General features: G+C 38.9%; 1 pseudogene; it reads left to right on the plus strand.

Annotated features, from left to right (window-relative positions):
• Positions 1-2817: 2817 nt before the first annotated feature.
• LOC113269718 (jupiter microtubule associated homolog 2-like) lies at positions 2818-3420 on the plus strand (annotated as a pseudogene).
• Positions 3421-8807: the final 5387 nt, after the last annotated feature.

Here is an 8807-nt window from a genome sequence, read left to right on the forward strand (position 1 = left end):
GAAAGGTAAAAATTCTGTTGTAGTGGAAGCATAATTACGACAGAAAGCCAACAAGCAGGCAGGTGGTGGAGTCCATTAGGGGTGAAGGAGTAGCTTTGCAGCGGATGAACTTGGAAAGGAATCCGTCTAGCCAATATACATTAAGAGTTTCTACATACCCTGAATGCAGTTGTATGCTGCCCTGTATTTTGATCATACGAAACAGCAGGCTTAAAAGTACTGTGGAACAAAGCAGTATACTTTTGTGTTTACCATGGGTGTGCTTGGCTTTAACTAGACCCGGAATACAGAAATCCAAACTTACAAAACAGATAAAATAGGATGTGATTATTTTGTGAACAAAGGGATTCTTAACTTTATAAAAGGATTTACGTTCTTTGTTCTCAAGTACAAAAGTAGTGCCTCAGCTTGCCAACTCCCTGGATGTTAGGAGTCTCCCATAATGGAGCTATTCCTGACACGCTCTGACTCTTCAGTGGAACAATTTTTTTTCCTGCTTTGTTTTAAAAGTTAATATATATATATATACACAGAACCAACGCTATAGAAGACATGAACTTGTATTTTCAGTATTTTAGTAAACATTGTGTCTAGCTGCCAACCCTCCCCTCTCTTACCTATAAACAAACTGAAGGGCAGAAAGGGAAAGGAATCACTCAAGTAGCCCTTATGGGGTCAGATCAGAACATCCTGGAGTTGGCGCTGGAGAAGCGACAAATAAAGCTGATGGCGGAGGTGAGGGCCCCTGAATTTGTAGGAGACACCGTGGGGGCCATTGGCAGTGTGTAATAGTTGCACCAACATTCCTGGTAATGATGGGGATTTGGGTACAGGAAACGTGAGGAAGCAAATGAGATGATCAAAATCTCATAAGGAATATCTGTATCTGGAAGATAAGCTTACCAAATTCCTTAATATAGTGATGTTTCATGGGAATATAGTGATGTCAGGCAGTGTCTTTATCAGTTGGTATTCCTAAACATTTCAACTTTTAGAGCACTGTTGTATGGGTTAATTTTTTAATTTAAAGACAACACAAACAGGTGGGGAGGATGAGCAAAATGGGTGGAAGGGAGAGGGAGATACAAGGTTCCAGTTATGGAATGAATAAGTCACGGAAATAAAGGCACAGTATGAAGAAAATAGTCAGTGATGTTGTAATAGCATCGCGTAGAGACAGATGGCAGCTACACTTGCGGTGAACACAGTATAATGCATAAACGTGTTGAATCACTATGTTGTACACTTGAAACTAACATATTGTGTGTCAACTATACTCAGATTTTTAAAAAATTTAATAAATTAATTAAAAATAAATAAAAATAACACATAGGATTTGGGAATGACTTCCTCTAGGTATGCTTACCGCCACACCTCTTCAGAATACTAGCGTTAATGCCTTAATTTGTTAAAGGTTCAGTTTAATGTTTGAGTTGATAGATAGCAATAGTTTTAAAAGTAAGATTTAAATATACTAATAAGGGTTCATATACATAAACCATTTACTCTACTGACCAAACATCTGTTTTTCCAAAACACTAAAATATGTGTGTGAGAGTATATCTTCAACATCTAAAGGTAACATGCTTAACAGTACGTTTGCCCCTTAATACCAGAACAAAATGCAAGGATGTCTTTCCTTTTCTTTTCTTTTTTTAAATGAGATATTTTATTTTATTTTATTTTTAATTTAAAATCTATTAATTAACATATAAATTATTATTGGTTTCAGAGATAGGGGCCAGTGATTCATCAATCTTGTATAATACTCAGTGCTCATTACATCATGTGCCCTCCTTAATGCCCATCACCCAGTTACTGCATTCCCCCATTGCCCTCCCCTCCAGCAACTCTGTTTGATGAAGAGTCTCTTGTGGTTTGTCTCCCTCTCTGGTTTTGTCTTGTTTTATTTTTAAGGATGTCTTTTTTTAAAACTGATCAACAGTTCTTAGCCAGTACAATATGGCAAGAAGAAGACAAAAGACATAAAAAAAAAAAAAGACAAAAGATAAAATGATAGAAGTAAAATTTTCCTTATTCATAAATTGTATGATTGTTGTTGGGGAGGAAAAATAATTTTTCTCTACTCTCTTTTGTTCTTGGCTGAGACCCCCTGTTTCAAAAGACAGATTAATAGGAGAAAAACAAATAGAAGTTTAATAACATGTGTACTTTCTATATACAGGGGAGATAGCCGAGAAAACTGAGTAATTCCCCAAAATGGCTTAAGCTAACACCTTAAATACCATCTTCAGCCAACTATAGAAGAAAGATGTTGTGGGGGGTGAGAAAAAGGGAGGTCTGTTAATTGGGGGATCATGAGGAAAAGCACAGTAACAAGTAAGAGTGTGGTTGTTAAGCAGATCTAACTCCTTCCCTTCTCCACTGATAAAGAGTTTCTGGAGATATAGTCATCTTTCTATTCCTTGTACAGAGAAGGAGAGACACTCTTACAGATGGGGTTTCCCTAATAAATGTAAATGTTTCTTACAAAAGGGCAACTTCTACTCTGTTTTTCAGAGGTTCTTCTGTGTCTGCACCTTCTTACAAATAATAAACCTAAAATAATTCTTATGCCCAAGGCATATCTGGGGGTGGCAAATTCTGCTCCCCTTCATTGTCTACATAGAAAATACTAAGAAATATTGAAAAAAAGAAAACCCTGCTAGAAAAATTGGTGAATTTAACAAGGTTGCAGAATAAAAGGTCAATATAAAAGCAATTGTATTTCTAACAACAGACAATTGGAAAATTAAGTTAAAACTAAAGCCAAAAAAATTTAACAATGTTTGGAGGAGGCGCCTGACCATGGGTGACATGTTCCAGGGTTCAGAGAGCAAGGGTGGCCGGTCGGCTCCAGGGCTATGAAACCCTTGGGAGGAGAGGTAAGCAATCTTTTTGGAAGCTGCTCCTTTGAGCAGACCCAACAGGATGGCATCTAATATTTTTGGACCAACTCAAGAGCCTTAGAACATACCGAAAAGGACCAATCCTCCAGAGGGGAAAGGAAGTAGTATCTTTGACGAATCAATGCCTGTGTAGGCTCCATGTCTGAACCCACCTGGTGGGAAGGCCAGTGATATTTTTGGGTCCCCACTCTCTGCCACTTCATCTTTGGCACACCCCAAACAAACCCAAGGACCATGTGTTCTCCTGTGAAGGAGAAGTCCCCAAATTGGCCCTTAAAACTGCAATGAGCATCTGTCCCAGAGAAGAGCCGGTGACAAGGGTGGCCCTGGAGAAGTAGGCTGAGCTCAGCAGCCCATGCCCATGCCTACGGGTGACAGCCATGAGGCCAGGTTGGGCCCGTGGTCTGCTTCTCACAACAAAGTCCTGAGCCTGCCTGGAGGCAAACCCAGTAACTCCTACGAAGAGAGACTGCTGCTTTCCCTGCAGCCAGCCAAGACACCAGAGAGGTAGGATTTCAAAAAGTTTCCTTTAGCCCAAAGGAGCCAGGTGGGGAGGTGGTCTGCTGTGTACCTGAAGCTGCTGCCCGCTCCGCTGCCATCCCAGAGCCATGGAGGACCCTACCTTCCTGACCGTTGCCAAGATCATGTCCCGATGGGGATACAGTGTGACTTCCCGTGTGTAATACTCCCTTACGACCGCTGACGTGACAAGACTCTATGAGGAGCATGAAGGCAGGTGGTACAAGTTCACGGGGTGGTCTGGTGACGTGGGGCTGCCTACAGTCTCGTCGCACCAGTGCTCTGCTGGCTGACCTGGGGTCCAGGAATCACTAAGTAACAGAGTTTAAAGCCTTGACAAGAAAATAAAAAACAACCTTGTCTGTTGCTGTTGTATCGAGGAGCGAATCTATAACCCAAAACACTAATAGCGGGAGTGAGAGTCTCTGGCCGGCCCCTCAGGTCCTCACACCGTTCACTATGGCACGGTTTCTGACCCGGGGACTGCAGCGGCTGGCCCCCCAGCACCTCCTTTCCAGGCAGCCCCAAGAGTGTTGCTCTGCACCCTTCCTGAGATACCTCAGTTGCTTGTGCTCCACAGCTGTTAACAAAAACCAAAAAGTCGTTTTCAGTCTCAGCATTACGGAAAGATTTTGTGTCCAGACCCTCTGAGGTGCTCCATTGCTGCCATCTAAAAGCTTGGCCAGATCTCATGTGGGAATTTCTGCTTTTCATTTCCAGGCCGATTTTGCTGTGAATTATTACCTTCTTTTCTCCTCAGCCTACAGTCTAGGCCTTTGTCTATCACCAGTGGGGTGGACGACCCCTTTTACGAGTCCCTGTTCTTTCTATTTGTAAGGCCCCCGACTTCTCCAACTTTAAAAAAACTCTGTCCACATGCACCCAGATAATGGGGTTATTTAAATCCTTTATCTATCTTACTTTATTCCGATTGACGGTGGGAAGAAGAGATGTTCCAGAACCTTGGGGTCTTAGGTTTGAATCTTTAATCTCTAAAGTAAGGAGCTATTCTAAAATACCAGCTTTACGTAAGTGACTGTTGACTCCGATCTGTTTCTGACACCTTTCTAGGACAAAGTCATTTGCTCCGATATAGGAAAGAAGAAGAGAAGTTTGCTTAGCTGCTCTTTATAAAACTTTGCAGAACCTCTGGACCATGTTCAGTTTCCAGAAGAGACCTGGAGACCTTGGGCCAGAAGATTGAGTAGTTTGACAACAAAATCTCAATGGTCAATTCCATGATTCTTGCAAAGAAACATAGCGGCCGGCCAGAGTCACGTTGCTTTAACCCATCAGGCAAAAATTTCTCCCAGTTGGCCCCTAAAGGCTACAGTCTCCGTTCTTCTACTTCTCTCATGTTGGACCAACAGTTAACAGAGGACAGGGTTTGGGTGGGGGTAGCAATTGATATGAGTGCCTACAAAGCTAATGCCAGGTGCTAAAAATACCTCCATTGTTGTTACAATTTTAAAAAGCAACAACATTGTTTAGTCACAATCACAGTGGCCTAGACACTTAAGTCCCTGCAGGAGCAAGCTATCTGCTGAGGTCCACCTCTTACACCTGGGGCATTGACGGGATCTGAGCACGGCTTTGTTAACCAAAAACGATTTCCCGCCTTTCAACTGCCCTGTTCACTCAGGGGTGAAAAAACTCATTCTGTGCTACTCTCTCACTCTCTCAAATGCTCTTCCTATCTCCACTCTTCAAATGGCCATTTGTAAAAAAAAGTTTTTTCTTATAAATCCAGAGCATTTTTTCCCCATTCAAAAATGTCATAAGTGGTGTTTAGGGTTTAACCCCAAACACACTAATTTACCTAATAGCGCAATGTTCAAATGGTAGAAATGAACTGCCATCTATGACTGTTTTGTTTTGCTTTTTAATATGCAAGAAAATGATTTGTGAATTCTAAACTGTATTGCCAGGAACCCTGACCTTGTAGTGCTGGCCCCTGTGGCTTCCGCCCTACCCTCAATGTTCACTCAGTGAGAGGAAGAGCTCTCTAGTTCTGTCCACTGGCAGGGAGCTTGGGTGGAGATGGGGGAGGCAGATGTGGGAATGCAGGTGAACACGAACTGTAGCAAGAGCCTCTGCATAGCAAGACAGATGCCCTGCCTCATGTTTCTTCCCATCTTTCCCTCCCTGGGGCCGTGGAAAGGGGTTTAGAGTGCCTGGTAGTATGGTCACTGGGAGAAGCAGGAGAGGAGTTTCTGCTGCTCCTGTGAGCCCAATGAGGGTGGCCATTTATATTCGAAAATGCTCTATGTATTAGGTACTGCCTGTATTTGGAAGATTCATTAACTCTTAGCATCCTGTTCTCAACCTGTAAGCTGCACTGAGAAATTATTAGTCTGTATTTTTATTAAGCCTTAAAACTTTTTATGTGCATTTGGTGCCAAGTATTTTCTAGAGCTGTATCAAAAACAAGAAGCCTGTGCTCACATCACAATGCAGTTTTGACAGGGGCACTTTGTTGCTTTTATAAAGCAGGATTGGGCATAACTATTAAATAAAACTTAGCAATCATGTAAAAAAAAGAATTTAACAATGTTTCATTAACATTAAAAGAATATCTAAATTAACAGAATGATAAACTATTTTCAAAAACTGGAAGACTCAAACTGTTAAAATGTTCATTTTCTCCAGATTAATCAATGTATTCAACGAAACCTCAAATTTTTAGTAGTCTTTTTGTTGATGAACTGATTCTAAAATTTACATGAAGAAGCAAAGGATTTAAAATAGTCAAAATCTTGAAGAAGAACAAGATTGGTGGGTGTACATTGCCTGAATTCAAGACTTATAGTATAGTTATAATCATGATAACATTGTATTGATACAACGATAAACCTCCAGTTCAATGGAACAGGATAGAGATTCCATAAAGAGATCAAACATTTATGATCAAATAATTTTTAGAAAGGCGTCAATTCAATTCAATGAAGGAAAAAGTCTTTTCAATAAATGTGCTAAAGCTACTGGGTATCCCTATTGAAATTAATGAGCCTCAACCCAGTATCATATTACATACAAAATTTAATTTCACACGAACCAGACCTAAATGTAAAGACTCTAAACTTTCTAGAAGAAAACAGAAGAGGAAAACTTCATGACCCTAGAGCAGGCAAAGATTTATTAGATAAGATAACATAAAAAAGAGATAACAATCTTCACCTACATTAATACCTTCCTATCTTCAAATGACATTATCAAGAGAATGAAAAGGCCACCCATCGACTGGGAGAAAATATCTGTGATATGTGAATCTGACAAAAAAAAAGCCTGTATCCAAATCATATAAAGAATCACTATAACTCAATAATAAAAAGTCAACCAGGGGCGCCTGGGTGGCGCAGTCGTTAAAGCGTCTGCCTTCAGCTCAGGGCGTGATCCCGGCGTATTGGGATCGAGTCCCACATCGGGCTCCTCCGCTATGAGCCTGCTTCTTCCTCTCCCATTCCCCCTGCTGTGTTCCCTCTCTCGCTGGCTGTCTCTCTGTCACATAAATAAATAAAATCTTTTAAAAAAAAATAAAAAAATAATAAAAAGTCAACCAACCTAGTAAAAAAATGGACACTCATCTGGACACATACACAAGAAAATATCCCCAACAAAAATCTTCATTTCTTTTAACTGTTACCATCATAGCCTCAGCCTCAGGTTTTTTGTCATAATTATTTTTGGTGATAACAACCCAGTGATAATATCCAAGCAGAATCTACTGAAGTGGAGGCAGAGAAGCCCCACATACAAAGATAATAAGGTTTTAATGGCTATTCTGTTCTCGCACATACCCAGCCCATTACAGAGTTATCATTCAGCTTTATAGCATCACAATCATATAAAGGTTAACTGCAGTGCTTCCTGTGCTTTCCCTTATCCTGGAATTTTCCCAGGGCTATCCATTGAAGAGCAGATTGATCTCATCTCAAACCCAACAGAACTGGGACAGGAATTTTAAATCGATTTAACCAAATTGACAAAATGCAATCCCCTTGCTGCATAAACAAAGATGTACCTAGAAATGTTATTGTATTAGTGTATTTGAACACTAAATCTAATCAGAGCATAATTATTTAATTACTGTTTTATTACACAGGTAATGTCTATTAAATCAAGCCTCTTAAATGCCATTCACGCTTACATGATCCTACAAAAGTCCCTGTTAGTTTTCTTAATAGAGGAAAAGCTATAAATAGGCACATTTCAAATTATGCAAGTACCACCCTCAAATTTATAAACCAAATTATTACTATTGAATCAGTTTCATCCCCATTCATTAATATTTTAAATTCGAACTTTTTTGCTGAATTTGAAGGTAATACATGCTCATAAGAAAAAAATAGAGTATGCAAAAAATGTGAAGGAGAAAAGAATTTCACTTAATCAAGAGATCCAGACGAAAATCATTGTTAAAATTTTTAGTGCTACTTTTCATTATTTTTCATAACTTTTGTTTGTATACCTGAGACCATATAGTGACACATTTTTATGCTGCCTTTTTTTATTGACCAATACATAAATTATACATGTTAATTGCCTACTTAAGTTTAAAATAAGGGTAATTTTGTGTACACATTTTGGACAAACAGAAAATTAGAAAGACCGAAATAAAAACATAAATGCCCACAGCCAAGAGATGAGTTTTACTGTATATTGTATTTCCATTGAATTCTTTTTCCATGCTATTATTACTACTTAGCTTGTGTATGAAGTTTTAGATCCTCAACTAATTTAATTTAGTAAGTATATTGTACACATTTTTATTACACCCCTTACTAGCAATAGACACTAATTTTTAAAACCCATCACATTGTTTAGTGATATATAGTTTTTGTTATATTAATCTCCATTTCTTTGTTTCCAATGAGGTTAGCTATATTTTTGAGGTTAGACATGTTTTCATACATTCTTTGTTGTTTTTCCAATGAAGTATTACCACTTTCTTAATAGTTCGTCATACATTCTTTGGTGTTTTTTTTCAATGGAGTATTACCACTTTCTTAATAGTTTGTCACATTTCTTTGAAGTTAAGGATATCAACTTTTGTCTGGCATATCAGGTACAAAATATTTTCCCACTCTGCCTTCTAATATGCTTAGTCTTTTGCATACAGATGTTTTAAAATGATCAGGCAATCCAACAGATCTCCAGTTATGTAATTTTATATATCGCTTTCAAGTTTAGAAAGCCTCTACATATCCAGCCCTTTATTGATATTTGCTGACATTTCTTCTTTTCAATAAGTTTATTTCCCAGGTATGTCCATTATAAAACCCTACATATTTATGTCTATTCACTTTTTTTTTCTACTTAAGAATCCATTACTTTCCCATTTCTTGCTTTCCTTATGGCTGCCTTTTTAAAAACTTTCTA

Source organism: Ursus arctos, unplaced genomic scaffold, assembly GCF_023065955.2.
Source record: "Ursus arctos isolate Adak ecotype North America unplaced genomic scaffold, UrsArc2.0 scaffold_36, whole genome shotgun sequence".
Classification (NCBI taxonomy): domain Eukaryota; kingdom Metazoa; phylum Chordata; class Mammalia; order Carnivora; family Ursidae; genus Ursus; species Ursus arctos.